This window comes from Loxodonta africana, chromosome 5 (assembly GCF_030014295.1).
Source record: "Loxodonta africana isolate mLoxAfr1 chromosome 5, mLoxAfr1.hap2, whole genome shotgun sequence".
In the NCBI taxonomy this organism is placed as follows: Eukaryota; Metazoa; Chordata; class Mammalia; order Proboscidea; family Elephantidae; genus Loxodonta; species Loxodonta africana.
In genome coordinates, this window is record NC_087346.1 from 121,200,895 (window position 1) to 121,219,916 (window position 19,022).

Genomic DNA, 19,022 nt, shown 5'->3' on the forward strand with positions numbered 1-19,022 from the left:
ATTGTGGCCGGGCACCAACTAGTTCTTCTGGTCTCAGGATGATGTAGGTCTCTGGTTCATGTGGCCCTTTCTGTCTCTTGGGCTCTTAGTTGTCTTGTGGCCTTGGTGTTCTTCATTTTCCTTTGCTCCAGGTGGGTTGAGACCAATTGATGCATCTTAGATGGCCGCTTGTTAGCATTTAAGACCCCAGACACCACATTTCAAAGTGGGATGCAGAATGATTTCATAATAGAATTATTTTGCCAACTGACTTAGAAGTCCCCTCAAACCATGTTCCCCAGACCCCCGCCCTTGCTCCGCTGACCTTTGAAGCATTCATTTTATCCCGGAAACTTCTTTGCTTTTGGTCCAGTCCAATTGAGCTGACCTTCCATGTATTGAGTGTTGTCTTTCCCTTCACCTAAAGCAGTTCTTATCTACTGATTAATCAATAAAAAACCCTCTCCCACCCTCCCTCCCTCCCCCGCTCGTAACCACAAAAGTATGTGTTCTTCTCAGGTTTACTATTTCTCAAGATCTTATAATAGTGGTCTTATACAATATTTGTCCTTTTGCCTCTGACTGATTTCGCTCAGCATAATGCCTTCCAGGTTCCTCCATGTTATGAAATGTTTCAGAGATTCGTCACTGTTCTTTATCGATGCATAGTATTCCATTGTGTGAATATACCACAATTGATTTACCCATTCATCCGTTGATGGACACCTTGGTTGCTTCCAACTTTTTGCTATTGTAAACAGTGCTGCAATAAACATGGGTGTGCATATATCTGTTTGTATGAAGGCTCTTGTATCTCTAGGGTATATTCCCAGGAGTGGGATTTCTGGATTGTATGGTAGTTCTATTTCCAACTGTTTAAGATAATGCCAAGTAGATTTCCAAAGTGGTTGTACCATTTTACATTCCCACCAGCAGTGTATAAGAGTTCCAATCTCTCCGCAGCCTCTCCAACATTTATTATTTTGTGTTTTTTGGATTAATGCCAGCCTTGCTGGTGTGAGATGGAATCTCATCGTAGTTTTAATTTGCATTTCTCTAATGGCTAATGATCGAGAGCATTTTCTCATGTATCTGTTGGCTGCCTGAATATCTTCTTTAGTGAAATGTGTGTTCATATCCTTTGCCCACTTTTTGATTGGGTTGTTTGTCTTTTTGTGGTTGAGTTTTGATAGAATCATATAGATTTTAGAGAACAGGCGCTGGTCTGAGATGTCATAGCTGAAAATTCTTTCCCAGTCTGTGGGTGGTCTTTTTACTCTTTTAGAGAAGTCTTTAGATGAGCATAGGTGTTTGATTTTTAGGAGCTCCCCGTTATCTGGTTTCTCTTCATCATTTTTGGTAATGTTAAACACATTAATTCTTATTCCGTCTTTTTCATTGTCCATCTTTCACATACATATGAGGCAATTGAAAAGAGCATCACTTGGGTCAGGCGCACTTTAGTCATCAAAGGACATCTTTGCTTTTTAGAACTTTAAAAAGGCTTTTGTAGCAGGTTTACCCAATGAAATCAATAATCGTTTGATTTCTTGACTGCTGCTTCCATTGATGTTGAAAGTAGAAAGTTAAAAGGAGAGTGAAATCGTTGACAACTTCAATTTCTTTTCCATGAGTAATTAGCTCTTAACAAATAAAATGACTTCTTATTTACCAGTTTATAAATTCTTTATCTTTAGAGAGTTTAAATAAAGTGATCAATGAGGCATGTCGTTCCTTGAGACATTTTGTATAAATAATTTAAGGAATTAGAGAATCCTGGGGTGAGAGTAGAGGCAGCTGCTTCAAGGCAGCTACATCAAGTGAGCCACTGAGGGCAGTGCAAGCATTGGGAAAGCCTAGTCGAGGTTCTCAGCTGCCTTGGCTGGATGGAATGTTCCATTCATCCAGTGGAAAAGAAAATAACTCTCTCATCATCAGTCTTGGGTCCCAGGAAAGTAAAGAGGAATACATTAAGGTCAGTAAAGGAGAAACTTTTTTCCTGTGAATGCCTTGGCAGTCATTGGGGAAAGGAGAAATAAATAGAGTAAATTTATAATGAAGGCACTTCTGAATTATGCCCTAGGGTTGCTATGAGTTGGAATTGACTTGATCACAATGGATTTGGGTTTTTTTTTTGGCTTTTTTTTAGTGTTCATAGTGAGAAGGATCCCTGGTGCTGCAGTGGTTAAGTGCTGGGTTGCTAACTGAAAGGCTGGTGGTTCAAACTTGCCAGCTGCTCTACGGAAGAAATATGTGGCAGTCTGTTTTTGTAAAGATTGTGGTTGTTGTTAGGTGCTGTCAAGTCGGTTCTGACTCATACCGACTGTCATGGATTGAATTATGTCCCCCCAAAGTTGTGTGTATCAATTTGACTGGGCCATGATTCCTGGTATTGTGTGATTTTCCTGTATGTTGTAAATCCTGCCTCTATGATGTTAATGTGGGAGGATGAGCAACAGTTGTGTTGTGAGGCAAGACTCAGTGTACAAGATTGGATTGTGTCTTGAGTCAATCTCTTGAGATATAAAAGAGAGAAGCAAGCAGAGAGACAGGGGACCTCATACCACTAAGAAAGCAGTGTGGGGGGAGAAGAGCATGTCCTTTGGACACAGGATTCCTGCTTGAGGAAGCTCTTAGTTGGGGTGGGGGCGGGGGAAGGTTGATATGATAGCTGACAGAGAGAGAAAGACTTCCCCTGGAGCTGACGCCCTGAATTTGGACTTTCAGCCTATTTTACTGTGAAGAAGTAAATTTCTCTTTATTAAAGCCATCCAGTGGTATTTCTGATACAGCAGCACTATGTAACTAAGACAGCGACCCTATGTACAATAGAATGAAACACTGCCCAGTCCTGCACCATCTTCACAATCCTTGTTATGCTTGAGCCCATTGTTGAAGCCAGTGTGTCAGTCCATCTTGTTGAGGATCTTCCTCTTTCTCCCTGGCCCTCTACTTTACAAGGAATGATGCCCTTTTCCAGGGACTAGTCCCTCCTGATAGCATGTCCAAAGTATGTGAGGTGAAGCCTGGCCATCCTTTGTTCTAAGGAGCATCTGGCTGTACTTCTTCCAAGACAGATTTGTTCATTCTTTTGGCAGTCCATGGTATATTCAATATTTTTTTCCAACACTACAACTCAAAGGCATCAATTCTTCTTTGGTCTTCCTTATTCACTGTCCAGCTTTCACATGCATATGAGGCGCTTGAAAATATAGTTTCAGTCAGGCGCACCTTAGTCTTCAGGGTGACATCTTTGCTTTTCAACACTTTAAATAGGTCTTTAGCAGATTTGCCCAAATGCAATGCATATTTTGATTTCTTGACTGCTGCTTCCATGGGTGTTTATTGTGGAATCAAGTAAAATGAAATCCTTGACAACTTCAATCTTTTGTCTGTTTATCATGATGTTGCTTATTAGTCCAGTTGTGAGGATTTTTGTTTTCATGTTGAGGTGTAAATCCATACCGAAGGCTGTTGTCTTTGATCTTCATCAGTAAGTGGTTCAAGTTTACCTCACTTTCAGCAAGCAAGGTTGTGTCATTTGCATAAAGCAGGTTGTTAATGCATCGTCCTCCAATCTCGATGCCTTGTTCTTTTTCATAGAGTCCGGCTTCTTGGATTATTTGCTCAGTATACAGATTGAATAGGTAGGATGAACTGAAACAACCCTGATGCACACCTTTCCTGATTTTAAACCACGCAGTTTCCCCTTGTTTTGTTTGAATGACTGTCTCTTGATCTGTGTACAGGCACCTCATAAACACAATTAAATGTTCTGGAACTCCTATTCTTCACAATCTTATGCATAATTTCTTATGACCCACACAGTCAAATGCTTTTGCATAGCCAATAAAACACAGGTAAACATCTTTTTGGTGTTCCCTGCTTTCATCCAGGATCCTTCTGACATCAGCAATGATATCCCTGGTTCCACGTCCTCTTCTGAATCCAGCCTGAATTTCTGGCTGTTTCTTGTTGGTATACTGCTGTAGCTGCTTTTGAACTATCTTTAGCAAAATTTTACTTCTGTGCGATATTAATGATATTGTTTGATAATTTCCATATTCAGTTGGATCATCTTTCTTGGGAATAGGCATGTATATGGATCTCTTCCAGTCAGTAAAGATTACAGCCTTGGAAAACCTATGGGCAGTTCTACTCTGTCCTATATGGTTACTATGAGTCAAAATTGACTGGGTGGCAATAGGCTTGGTGTTCATGTGTGTGCGCGTGTGTGTGTTCACAGTACAATGTCTACTATAAATAAAGATGAATTGTGTAGGCGGGGGTTTGGGCTTCCAGCCTAGAGAATCTGCAGTGGTTGCGGGTAGGTGTGTGTGACCTTGTCCAGCTTGGAGTACAAAATGAAATTATATCCTTTATAATATTCAAATTAAGTGACTGGGTCCCTAGGACACCTATTGCAAACATGTCTTTCTTCCCTTAGGAAGGTAAGTCCTTGCCTCAGAGCTTCTCACTCTAAGGCGCTAGTACTGGTTCCTATCTTCAGGAGGAGAGAACCTTGGGAAGTCTGCTGACTGTTGTGTTTGCAGACTCTTTGGTGATCCTGCCATCTGATGCTAATACTACTTGCAAGGGAGGGGTAAGGTGGGCTGAGGTACTGGTCTGACAGTGGTTCTCAAGTTTGAGAATCCTTCCAGTATTAGTTTATGTTCCTTTATCTTACTGTAATCCAGAGCTACTAGGGACTTGACTCACTCAGAACTTCTCCCTAGGGTTCCTTCCACTTCCTCTCCCTCTTCTTCCCCAAGGCATTTTCTTGGGTTAACGTTATCAGACCAAGATTTCTGGGTCAGTGGGTCTTTAGGTATCTACAACCTGCAATGCCTGGAACTAGTCCTTACCAAAGACTTTGAGTATGATCCCTGCTTTCCTTATGTTACACCTGGGAAAGGTAGAAATCAGATGGACCACTGTAATTTGGGACTACAGCACACTCTGTAGGCCTGGGGAGGGGGATCAGGTGTGGCTGCCTCCATGAAACAAGCTCCATTCACCAGTACCACTGTATTCCTAAGAGTGAACTCTATCCTTCCGCTGGAGAGGTTATTAGTTGGACCTTGTTCTTTTCTCATCCTTCCCAAGGCTCACCTTTATCTTGCTCCTGTCAAATTGCAGTTGGTCTAACCAATGTAGACCTCCCCCTCCCTGGCCTGTCCATCCTTCCCATTGGTCACTTGATGACATACGTCTGGTATGTCATCTATTATTTTTATTTGTATGGAAACTGGTTGAAAATGAAGAAACTGAGAGGACTTGCCTTTTAATAGGAGCCCTGGATCATGCCTTGGAACCACCTTAGAGACTGATCTCTTGTTTTGTGCAGGGCAGCTGATGGTTACCATCATTCTTCACAAAGTAGTTCATCCAAGGGAACTAGATGGTAGAGACTTGATGATGAAAGAGGAAGTAGGAGAGAGAGATTCATGAGACACAGGTGCCTGATCTAGGGTGTCAGAAGTAGACTCAATGATAGGAAAGCCCCTGGAAAATGATGGAGAGGGGAAAGTTCAGATCAGTAGCAATGATTTTACAATGGCTCAGTTGTTAAGAAAATTGGCTATGTGATCACACAAACAAGGGATCAAATCCCACCTCTGGCGCTCATTATCTAACTTCAGATAAATCACTTAATCTTTTCAGTCTCCACTTGCCTTACTTGTGAATTGAGGATAAAAAAGATTCTCTCTTCAAAGGTTATGTAAATAAGGTAACACATGTATAACACCAGTGCCGGCCTGTTAAAGGCACCCGGTTAATGATACCTTTCTTTGTTCTCAAGGCCACGCTTTGAGGCTGTTGGTAGGTTGCCTACCAACATCCCTGGATGCAGGGATCTTCTTTGATAATCCTAAACCCTGAGGAATGACATTGACTATGAGAGTCATGTTTTATCACAAATCTTTTCTCTAAAATTGTTAGAGAGATTTTTATATGATTTAATTGTAAGTTAATCAGAAAGTCTTAGACTGAATCTTGTTGGCTATTGTTGGAAACAAAAATGAAAAAAACCAAACAAACCTTACTGGAGAGAGCTAAAAAATACAAAGATTTATTCTATTTCCATCTGCACTTCCTATTTTAGGCTCAGCCTAACCCTGACTAGCTTGGCAGTTGTGGGCTCTGCTCAGGGTTTGAGGTAGGAAAGGAAATTTTACAATCTCTTTGCAACCCCTTTACAATATCGCCCTGCTACCTGCCCTCTTCACATTTTGTGTGTTGAGAGAAGGAAGAGGGAAATGCAAGGGGGTAGAAGAGAAAGGAGAAGTGAATGGAGGCAAGCCAGAGGGCTTAATGAAGGAAGACCAGAAGAGGGAAAAGGATGGGGAGTAGAGATTCAATCACTGAATGGTGACTGGGAAAAATCCCGGTTCTAATCAGTGCCCCCTCCAGCAGAAGTTGTATGCTAATGTGCCAATCTCACATCTGTTAATGCTTTATTGCTCTGTAGCCTCCAGGTATTTTGGCACAGTCTTTGCCTCAGGCATGCAAATTTGCATTTTCCCTTGACACTCTTTTAATATACACTTGTACAAGCAGCTTTCTAAATTTGCCTGAAATATAGCGTTTGCAAGGTATTTTGGGAGACTTATGAAGAACTGGGCTGGAGTTAAGCTTAATTACTATTTGATACATTCTTCTTTTTTTTCTTCCTCTGATTTAATTTCTAAAGAATGTTAAACTGCCTATAAATTGAGAAATTTAAAATTATAAAACAAAAATAACTATAACCCTGAGATTATCTTTTCCTAGCAAAAAGACAGATGAGATGATGCAAAGTTGTTTCTAAATTAATTATAAACATTTTTAACCACTGCAAGTGCTATGCTAAGACTCTAAACTAGAAAATGATGTATATTACATAAATATATGTAACACCTCAAAGCCCTCTCCACTTTTACATGGAGGGAAAGGAACTGCCTTTCTTGGACTTAAAGTCCAACTATTTACTCTGATGAGATTATCATTTTCACAAATTTTCCTTAGCTACTTTTATTCAGTAATCATAACCCAGTTTTACATGTTAAAGGACCTGATTACACAGTTTATAAAATCGAACCGATAACAATTTAGGAAACCATTAGGGCTTTATTCTTAGGCCTTTAAAATAATAAGGTATAACCAAAAAATGAAGTATAGCAGTGTTTAATTGGCCTGACAATGAGACCAGTTGTTTTAAACGAGATAGGCCTTGATGGGTGCTGAGGTAACAGAGCTCTCCTAAAGTATCCTAGGTAGAGGTCAGCCCTCTGACTTTGTTAACCGCCTAAGAGACTGACGGAAGGCTGGGATCAAAGATGAAATCAGAATCCCACCTTGTCCCAATTGAAATGATTATAGTTTACCTCATGGTCATTATCAGCCTTGCTCATATGATACCTGAACCTCTCTTTTCTAGCTTTCTAAGAATTAGTTTGCTTCCCTCTTTCCCTATTGATGTGTTTCATTAAGAAAGTAGTACTGCTTAGTATGTTTATTTTAACTAGATATGGTTTCCAATTCAGGGAAGAGACTTGAGGTTTAAGAAAAATCCTGGGGTTGAATTCCACTTTCATCATTTATCACTTCTAGTTTTGTGGTTTTAGGCAAGTTACTTTAAATGAATAAACATCAATTTCTTCCTCTATAAAATGGAAATAGTGACTACCTAATATAGTTTTATAGATCCCTGGGTAGTGAAAACAGTTTGTGCTCGACTACTAACCTAAAATTTGGCAGGTCAAACCCACCAGTGGCACTGAGGAAGAAAGGCCTGGTGATCTGATTTTGTAAAGGTTACAGCCAATGAAACTATGGAGCAGTTCTACTTTGTAACACATGGGGTCACATGAGTTGGAATTGACTCAGTGGCGATGAGTTTGGCTTTATTTTTGGTTTAGTAATATTATGGAGTCCCTGGGTAGTACAAATGACTAATACACTTGGCTGCTAACCAAAAGATTGGAAGTCCAAGTCTGTACTCACAGGTGCCTTGAAAGAAAGGTCTGGTGATCTTCCAAAAACCAGCCTTTGAAACCCTATGTAGCACTGTTCTACTCTGACGCACATGGGGTCACTATAAGCTGACCAAAAAAAAGTACTATGATAGTAGTATATTAGTATTAAGGTATTGGAGAAGAATTCAAAATGAGACTCACAATGTGATGTTTTTGGAACTGGTGTGTTGGCGACTCATATAAATGAGGCTTGATTTTACTAAAAGTAGAGAAAATAAATTTTCAGGAGGGCTTATTAAGCAAGTAGAGGGAAAGATGTGTTAGATGAAGGAGGTGGAGGGGGTGCCATAATCTTTGCCATCTTCCCAGTTCCTCGGTTTGATCTTGGTCTCTGTGGACAGAGGTGTTGGAAACAGGTGTAGACAAAGAAGTACTACTTGAATCTTTAGGTTACAGTGATACTATTTGGAACAGAGGGCCATTTTCCTAACTTCTCCGTGGGCCTCAGTACTGTTCTAGCACCTTCATGACTCTAGACTCTGAGAGATGCAGACAGCACCACTGTGTTAGTCACCCAATGCTGCCTCAACAGAAATACCACAAGTGGGTGCCTTTAATGAACAGAAATTAATTTTCTCACAATTATGGAGGCTAAAAGTCCAAATCAAGTTCTCAGCCATATCAGTGCCTTCTGAGGGCCTCTTTCCTAGTTTCTGGTGTCTGCTGACAATTCTTGGCATTGTGTTGCTTGTAGTAGCAGATCCTCACCATTTCCTGTCTTCTCTGTCTGTGTCTCTGGGTCTGTTCTGATCTTTTTTATAACTTAAAAGTGATTAGATTTAGGATTCATCCTACACTGACATGATTTTTTAACACAACAAAAGAAACACCCCTATTTCTAGGCAGGACCGTATTTACAGGTACAGGGATTAGGATTTCAAGGCATATTTTGGTGGATCATAATTCAATCCGTAACAATGACCATGGATATTTTCATGGTGAAAACCTTTTCCTATAGCAAGGGGGAAGCACTTTCCCATGACTTAAAGGACAGTGGACGTTAAACACGTTGAAAAGGGGCATGGGAAACAAAAACACCAGAGAAGCTACCTCAGGGTGAACTAAGCTTAGGACCCGTTTGTGAGCAAATTTTCGAGATTTCATTATCGAAACCCCAGATTGGGAGTGCCGTGGGGACCATTGTTGATGTGACCCTGCTTTAGTCCAAAAACTTCTAAGGACATTTAGGCTACAAAATATTAAAGAATGTAATGTATATAAGGTTACTACTACGGGAACAGATTAGGTCTTTACTAGATAACAATTACTGTTATTATTTATTCATAAATACGCCAATATTTATTGAGATTCTACTGTGTGCCAGACACTGTTCTACTCACTGGAGGCACAGCAGTGAGAAACAACAAAAACAAAGACAAAGCCTCACTGTCATGAAGCTTATATTCTACTGAAGGAGATGCAAACACACAAATAATATGATTTTAGATAATGATGTGTATTATGAAAAAAATAGAGAAAAGGATAAAGAGGTACACAGGTTGAAAAGAAGCTAGGAAGTTATAATATTTGAGAAAAGCTTGTGTGTGTGTGTGTGTGTATGTCCGAGAGGCGTGGAGGTATAGGAGAAGTTCCCTAAATCACTGTTTGATTCTATTCTAGGTGACCCTCTAAACATTCCAAATACAAATATTTCAATAGGATAATTCAGCATTTTTTTCTTCCAATTTTGTATTCTTTTTAAAATAAACCATTACAACCATTTTCTTTAATGTTCCAATAGTTCATTTACAACCCAAATGTTCAAACCCCAAGGTACTGGAAATGCAACCATTACCAGCAGATGACCTGGGGCCTCCAGATAGCTTAGGGGGATCACAGCATCACAGAGTCTCAGTCCGCATGAGTGGCTTTATTTTATCTAGCCCCCATCTCCTGACGTGATGATAGAACTGGTCTCCTTGCATAGCAAAGACAAAAAATCAGCTTCATGTGTTTGGTGTTTTCTCTTCCAGAGGTCTGCCTAGGCAGCCTCCAGTCCCACCTCTTTGCTTTACTGAGATGCCTCTATTCTATGACAATCTTGTTCATACACTGTGTTCAGTTTACCTTTTGAACAGGGTGCCTGCTGCTGGAACTCACCAGTGATACCAGATCAGTTGCTTAGACTTGGGACCTGCACTGTTGTGTTGGTGGTGCTCAAACTGTAGGAGTTATTAAATATTCTGAATTACTCTCCTGCTTTTAAGCACATCTCAGTGAAGTTAGTTTTAAAAGCCCAGCATAGCATATATGAATATGTAGATCTCTACTCATTCTTTGACCGTATCCTTGCCCATCTTTCCCTATAACATAGAAAGGAACTATTCAATATGTCTCTTCTCCACATTCCTAGGAAAGATTCTGTCTTCATCCTTGATCCTGCTTTTCTGTCACTCTTACTGTTGCAGTCCAAGGCTTCCCAGCTTGGGACTAAGCCCTGCCTAGGTTCTTGCTTTCTACTGACCAAGAATGACTAGGAGAGCCTCAAAGATTCCACACAAAGGTTTATTAGTGGCAAAAAGAAAGTAAAGGCTTGCAAGTGGGGACAGAAGGGGACCAGGCAATGCTAGCCTCTGTTCCCCTGAACAAAGGTTTTGCTGGGGCTTATAAAAGTTTTTAGGTGTTTTAGTCATTGCTTTTGAGGGAAAAGTCGGGGTTTTCTGGGAGATGGCGAGGTTAGGGAAATTAAGTATGTGTGCAGGTTGGTTGTAAGATGGAACCTGTAGCAAAGGCTTCTCGGACTGGGTGGCAGGACTTATTGCACAGTGCCCCCCGCCCCGTGCTGGTTCAGTTTCTGCCATGGGTACTTGCATCAGGCGGAGGTCATCCACTGGTCAACTTGCAGATGCCTGCGCATGCTGTAGGGACCAGATCGGGCAGGTCCTTCTAAAAAAAAAAAAGAAAGAAAAATCTCACAAGGAAGTACGTTGTGAGCTGGGTGAGTGGGTCTTTCTTTATCACATGTTCCAGGACTTGGGTTTTGCATCATTAGTTAAGCACGTGATTTTTCTTCAGGGTCCTTTGCCTAGGGGCTCAGTCACTTTTTCGGTTTTCTATCTCATCACCAGGTGGCTAGTCTGTTAAGGCAGGGGCAACTCTTACTGATCTTTGCTTCACAGAAGCCAGCTGAGTGCTTTTCATAAAAGAGACACCTAATGGATGTGCCAATTAAGAGTCCCAACTTATTTCTTTCTCTGTAGAGATGAAGTGGAATTTTAAAGAAATTGTTGAGAGGTCTTTAACTTCCTCATTTGATTGGGTGTTTGGGTTGGTTATTCAGCTTTTAGTCTTTAAATGGAAAATGTTTCACAGCTGGGTAGCGGACACTTTCAGTAATAGCTTCCCCATGCTATTTAACTTTTTGGTAAGCCCAGACCCAGTTTGAGGAGATTTTCTGATTCTTCAGGACCCCCTCAGCTATAAATTTAAGGGCATTGGTCTCTAAAATTGGTGGTGACAGGATGATATAGTATTTCCAAAGTGATTTCACAAGACAAATTTTTTTAATGGCAGTGGATCAAAAATCATATTTTCCAGAAAATGGTACTGTATTTTTACACAAATTAACACGGGCCTTCTGCATTTGTTTGCCAACTGTGCCCTCCTCCGTGAGGTATTTTCATAAGCACCACCATGCCAAATTTTTTTTTATACGTTTTAAAAAAAATTAGCATAGCACACTTATGAAAATACCTCATGAGGGGAGGGCACAGTTGGCAAACAGACGTAGAAGGTGTGTGTTATTTGCGTAAAAATATAGCACATACTTATTGGGTATTGTAGGGGACCAGATGAAAACTGCTTTATTGGTACCAAAGAATAGAAAATTTAAAATCTGTTCAAGAGGCTTGTTTAGATCGCACATTAAAAAACCCAAACCTGTTGCCGATTCCAACTCACAGCAACCCTATAGGACAGAGTAGAACTGCCCCATAAAGTTTCCAAGGAGCACCTGGTAGAGTTGAACTGCTGATCTTTTGGTTAGCAGCCTTAGCTCTTAACCACTACACCACCAGGGTTTCCAGATTGCACATAGTGGGCATATAGGAGAAGCTTTTTTTTTTATTAAGGTGATCTTGTCTTTTGCAGACTGTCTTAATGCAATTTACTTTTAGTCATTAATTAAAATAGCAATTCACTTTGCATTTCTGAGCACCTGGAATTTGGTCCAAGCAGCCCTTCTTGCATCTTTAGGCTCAGCTATAAATACACATGTGAACGGTCTCCAGTGAGGGCCCTGCTAATGTTTATTAGTTAAGTTCTAATGAAAATAAATAAGACGGTGTATTTAAAGAACCAGTTCTTTTATTTTTTAGTCTATACCAAACTTGATAAGTTTGTACGCTGGCATGTACACTACTGTATAGAGCCTACTTGAACAAACGATCTTTGATAGGCCGGTTTAGCTAGTGACGAGTCTGACTTCAAGCCCAGGTGGGATCAATGATGAATTTTTAGATTAAATCTTCCAGTACAGACTGTGTGGGAGAATTAAAATTACCATGAAAGCAGCAGTCAAGAAATCAAATGAAATATTCTGCAAAAGACCTCTTTAAAGTTTTAAAAAGCAAAGACGTCACTTTGATGACTAAGGCATTCCAGACCCAAGCCATGGTCTTTTTAATTGTCTCATATGCATACAAAAGCTCAACAATGAAAAAGAAAGAGAAGTTAAGAATTGACACCTTTGAATTATGGTGCTGGCAAAGAATATTGAATATAATAGGGACTGCCAAAAGAATGAACAAATCTATCTTGGAAGAAATACAGCCAGAATGCTTTTTAGAAGCAAGGATGGTGAGACTATGCCTCACATATTTTGGACAAGTATCAGGAAGAATCAGCCGCTAGAGAGGGACATCATGCTTGGTAGAGGGTCAGTGAAAAAGGGGAAGACCTCAACGAGATGGACTGACACAGTGGCCACAATGAGCTCAAGCATAACAACAATTGTGAGGATGGCGCAGGACCAGGCAGTGTTTTATTTTTTTGTTCGTAGGGCCTCTATGAGTCGGAACTGACTTGATGACATTATTTTCAAAGGACCAAGGCAATAATGAGAGAAACCCTACTCCACTTCAGTGTGTTTGGAGAGACATAAAGAGGGTCAGCCAATTATTTATTCAGCCCTTTAAGAATATAGTGTAAAGGTCATTAGCATGTTGTTATAAGAAGGAGGGTGCAACCTTGGCCACAATCCTAAAAATCCTTGTGCCCCAGGAGGATGATTTCTCCCAACACCCCACCTCCGCCAAAAAAAAAAAAAAAATTGCCTTCATGCAATCTTTCTCAGTGTTCTCAACTTCAATAAGAAAAATTAAATGGTGGGAGAGGAGGAATGGATCAAGGAGAGAATGACATTTGGACAGAGACTGTAAGAAAGATGTAATCACTGAAAGATGGTCAGAGAAAGAAAAAGGTGAATTATTTTAAATTATGTCTGATTATAATGACCCAGAATTTTTCCTTTTGGTCTGGAACATGGAGAAAGGATAGTGCGTTCTGCTTTCCCATTTGTCTTGCTCCTTGATATTCATTTGTAACACATGTCATTGAATACAGCCTCCACAGTTTCCCAGGCTATCACTATCTATTCTGTTTGTTACTTTCTCTGAAGCCTGAACTCTCTATCCCTCCAAGTTCTGAAAGTATAATAAGTAAGCAAAAGTCACCTTGCAAGTCACTATCCCTTAGCACCTTGCGAATTCAAGAGATCAGATGAAAAGCAGAAGCACACCCATGATGAAGGGAATGGAAAGAGCAGGTGGAAGCAGCTGTTCGTATTTGAAGGTTGTTTAGGAAATCAGGTGATAGCACATTTAGCTATACTAATAAACTCCAAAACATATAATGACTCAAACAGGATAAGAGTTTTTTCTCACTAACTTAAATTTCAAACAGATATAATAATGATACTGTCCCTCCAATCAGTGATAAAGGCTTTTTGCCTCCAGCGTCTCTACAATCTTCATCTCCTGATTTCCAAGGTCACCATGCTTGTCTGCCTCAGTCCTGTAGGGGAAAGAACATGGACCATCACTCATGGGAAGTTTCCTACGTTCAGATCTGGAAGTAGAGCACACCACTTCCGCTTACGTTCCATTGGCAAGAATTCAGTCTCATGGCCACACCTAACTGCAAAGGAAATTGGGAAATGTAGTCAAGCTATGTTGTACCCAGGGAAAAGGGGAAGTAGCTTTCGTCAATGGTTAGCCGCTTTCTGCCACAGACCTCTTGGGGAAAGATGCTAATAAAAAACCATATTTAAAATGTTAACTGTCTCTTTGAGAAGCATTCTGCTTTTTAAAAATAGTATATAAAATACAAATGTATTCCCTACTCATTCTTCTTACTGTTAGTTGCCATTGAGTCAGTCCCAACTTGTGATGATGTAGCCTCTCTGTGCTTCAGTTTCATCCCTCTGTGCGATACCTGATAGGGTTTTTATCTCAGTACATGTAAATCTCTTAGAATAATGTCTGATAGTAAGTGCTAAATAGGCACCAAGACAAAAAAGATTTGTAAGGAGCCCTGGTGGCGCAGTGGTTAAAGCTATCGACTGCTAACCGAAAGGTCTGCCATTTGAAACCACCAGCAGCTCCAAGGAGGGAAGATGTGATAATTTGTGGCAGTCTCCTTCAGTAGAGATTTACAACCTCGCAAATCCTATGGAGTTGGAATCAACTTGGCGGCAGTAGGTTGTTATTAATTGTAGAGCTACATGATTTATATTGTCATCTAAAACCATGGGTTCAAATCAAAATATTGTCTCAAGCTTGAAAATCTTTCATTTTATAAAAATAAATGCTCATACCCTTGGCTCAAACATCCTAGAATTGACTCAAATGTGTACGGACCTAGAAAATCTCCCTTGCAGCGTGAGAACAACTGATTAGTGAGAAACAGAGTTTTTAATTCCCAGGGAATCCAGATATCTGGAGGTTGAGGTGACCCGCCCAAGCTACCACCCTGAGATGATCTTTGAACCTTGAGCCTTGAAAAAGCTGACTTCTTAAAAATCACCTTTAAGTCAAACAGTCTAGCCTTGGGCATTGTGCTCTTTAATAGAATTATCTACATACAGTTAGTTTTGACAAACAGAAACTTCAAAGGTCAGACCAGAAGCTCTACCTTATGGTCAATCAGTAATTAATTGCTCTTTAAGACAACGCTGTACGGAATTCTGCATGACCACAATTGTTTTATCAGTTCTCTTCTCTCCCTTCTTCCATGATGAATACTTACTACCATAGAGTATAAAAATCTATGAAAGGTCTTTCTTCTTTGGAACATTTTTGACTCTCTAGTTGGAAATGGGAAGCCCTGGTGGCATAGTGGTAAGAGCTACGACTGCTAACCAAAGGATTGGCAGTTCGAATCCACCAGGCGCTTCTTGGAAACTTTATGGGGCAGTTCTACTCTGTCCTATAGGGCCGCTATGAGTCAGAATCGACTCGATGGCACTGGGCTTGGGCTTGGCTTGGGCTAGTTAGAAATGGGGAACCCTGGTGGCATAGTGGTTAAAGGTTCAGCTGCTAACCAAAAGGTTGACAGCTTGAGTCCACCAGGCACTCCTTGGAAACCCTATAGGGAAGTTCTACTCCATCCTACAGGATTGCTATGAGTTGGAATCGACTCGACAGCAGTGGGTTTGGGTTTTTTTGTTTGTTTTAGTTGGAAATGTTGCCGGATTTGCAAATTGTATATTAAATTAACTTTAATAAGTTTCTATTATTAGCTCAATATGATTTTTGTTTTAACACTAGTAAGAGAAAGAGATCCTTCCAAGGATCTCTTCCAAGTTGCGCAGTAATAGAATCCCTGGGTTCTTGTATAAATGTTAACAATGAAAGCAGAACCAAGACAAATATAATTTTTTTGGTTTTTTATTTAAAGTACTCTTCATTCCTTATTTTTTTTTGCCATTAATTATTATTTTTCTATCCCAAAAGACTTCACTGTTGAATTCCAAGTGTTTAACAACTTTAAGTAGAAATACAACCATAATTCATTACTTCTATAATTTTCTGGAATTCACTTATAAATGTCAAAAATACAACTGAATTAATATCAAGAATCATCAGAAATTAAAAAATCTCACTTCAAAAATTTACATGGAGTACTTTCCATCAGTTCATAAAGTTTACTTTTTACCTGGTATCTTAGTTTCTTAGTGGTGCTGTAACAGAAATGTCACAAGTGGGTGGCTTTAAAGAACAGAAATTTATTTCAAACAGTTCAGAATCCTAGAAGTTTGAATTCAAAGTTTGGCTCTAAGGAGAGGTCTTTTTCTGTCTATTTCAGATTCTACTAGTTGCAATCCTTGGACTACATGTGTTTATAGATTCTTCAACCTCCGTTATTGTCAGATAGCCTCTGTCTTCCCCCTTTTGTCTTCTTTGTTTACTTCTTTATCTAATTTGCTCTTTTTAGAACTCAAAAGTGATCAGGCTTAAGACACATCCAGAACTGTTGTTGTTAGGTACCATGGAATCGGTTCCAACTCACAGCAACCCTGTGTACAACAGAATAAAACACTGCCTGATCCTGTGCCATCTTCATAATCATTATGCTTGAGCCCATTGATGCAGCCGCTGTGTCAATACACCTCATTGAGGGTCTTCCGCTTTTTTGCTGACCCTCTACTTTGCCAAGCATGTTGTCCTTCTCCAGGGACTGATCCATCCTAGTAACGTGTTCAAAGATGGGAGATGAAGTGTCACTATCCTTTCTTCTAAGGAGCATTCTGGCTGTACTTCTTCCAACACAGATTTGTTCTTCTTGCAGTTCACGGTATATTCAATATTCTTTGCCAACACCATGATTCAAAGGCATCAATTCGTCAGTCTTCCTTATTCATCATCCAGCTTTCGAATGCATATGAGGCTATTGAAAACACCATGGCTTGAATCGGGTGCATCTTAGTCCTTAAAGTGATATCTTTGCTTTTTAACACTTTAAAGAGGTCTTTTGCAAGAAATTTGCCCAATGCAATGCATTGTTTGATTTCTTGACTGCTGCGGGTCTTTCTTAATTTCATCACCACTTTTCTCTATGCAAAACATATGGACTGGCAAAATTAGTCTTTTCGTTTTTTTTCCAACTATATCCATGCTTCTCTACCTCTGTTCACATTTGTTCTCCCATCAGAAAGCCCCTCCACTTCCTCTCTTTCTCCTGAAATCTCATTCCTACTTGAAGAACTGACTCAAATAAACCAAGGGTCTTAAAGATGTCCTTGTTCTTCCCAACTGGAAATGGTCTTCCTTTACTCTTATCTGGGCCGTGTAGTACTTACCATTCACTGTCTCTTCTGTTTGGAACTTTTCAAATTAGATTTTCAAATCTTTGGCATATGCTGGCCACAAAACTAGTTTGGTACATTATACCATACTTGGCACTCTAGATGTTCAATGGGAAAAAACTTTGTTTTTGCTTTCTGAGAATAGTGGCATAATATACTGAGAAGGGCTGCCTTGAATCAGGGGCCTGGTCTTCAGTCCCAGCTCTATACTCTGTCACTTTGGAAAAGTCACCCATTTTGACTTCAATGGTCTCAGCTGCAAAAGAATTGGATGGCACTAGGTCAACTTTTAAGGCTCTGCTTGATGTAAAATTGCTTTATGTGGTAATAACTTCCTTCCTCCTCTTTGCAGATGAACATGCATATTGATTGCTCATCCATAACCATTTTAAATTTGGAAAATATTTTACATGCAGCATTTTACATTTGACAGGAAACTATTGTAACAACTGAGAACTATTATGCTAGAAAGATATATCTGAAAATATTTGGATTCCATACAAAAGGATTTAGTTATCAGAAGTATAAGAAGAATTTCATTTTATTGTCATCTGCTGCCTAGAAAGGACTCATTCAAACATTTGAAATATATATTGAATGCCTGCAGAAACCCTGGTGGCATAGTGGTTAAAAGCTACAGCTGCTTACCAAAATGTTGGCAGTTGTAATCTACTGGGTGCTCCTTGGAAACCCTGTGGGGCAGTTCTACGCTGTTCTATAGGGCTGCTATGAGTCAGAATCGACTCTTTGGCAACATGTTTGGTTTTTGGTTTTTATTAAATGCCTACAGCTTAGGTATGTTGACTTTGAAATATGACTGGAGAAAGAAATATTCATTTATTCAATTAATTTAAAAAAGTATAAAATATGCTTAGATATTTCCCAAAGTTTGTCAGCTGTGTCCTTGAAAAGAAAGATTAAACTTAATTTCTGACAGAATCTAATTCATTTTTATTCCTTTTCCAATTAGAATATATTTGAATTCATGTGTTCACAAAAATCAAGCAAGGAGAGAGAAAAATTATGTTGATTTTAATGTCTTAAGATTTTTGCCGTATTTGAATTGCTTGCTTTTATCCAAATTTAATTCTAAATCAGGAAAGTCATCTTAATCATAATTAAATAAGATTTTAACTGTTAATGAATATAACATTGAAGGTATGTTACCTCAGTCACCTCATTTTCACAGAAACTAACCTTTTAACGTTTCTTCCTCTGAAATGAAAATCTCTTTGATGATAACAATTATTCATGAAATAAAACATCTGGTAGAATTGATTTAGTCAGAGATTCTCTGTGGAAACAGACAGCTTTGTAATCAACAGTTCTGGCAAGTGGTTTGGTGAAACATTTGACTAAAATAAAGATTTTGAATATTCCAGAGAGATTTAGTTTTCAAGTGTTCTCTCCTGTCTCCTATTACTACAACGAAGCTTGAGATCGATAGTACAGGCAGTCTCTCGGTTATGAAAGTCTAGCTTACTGACAACTCGTACTTAAGAACTGACTGTCATAAAGCCTATTATATTAAAATTTTGAGTTTAATACAAGGGTTCATAGTAACAAATGTGCACGCTACTTTGTAATACACATGAAAACACTGTGCAGTTGGGAAGTGTTTTCTTAAGTGTTTTATATACATAGAAAGGTAAAACATATCCTATATACTAAGAGAAACATTTGACTGTTGTTAGGTGCCCTTGAGTCTGTTCCAACTCATA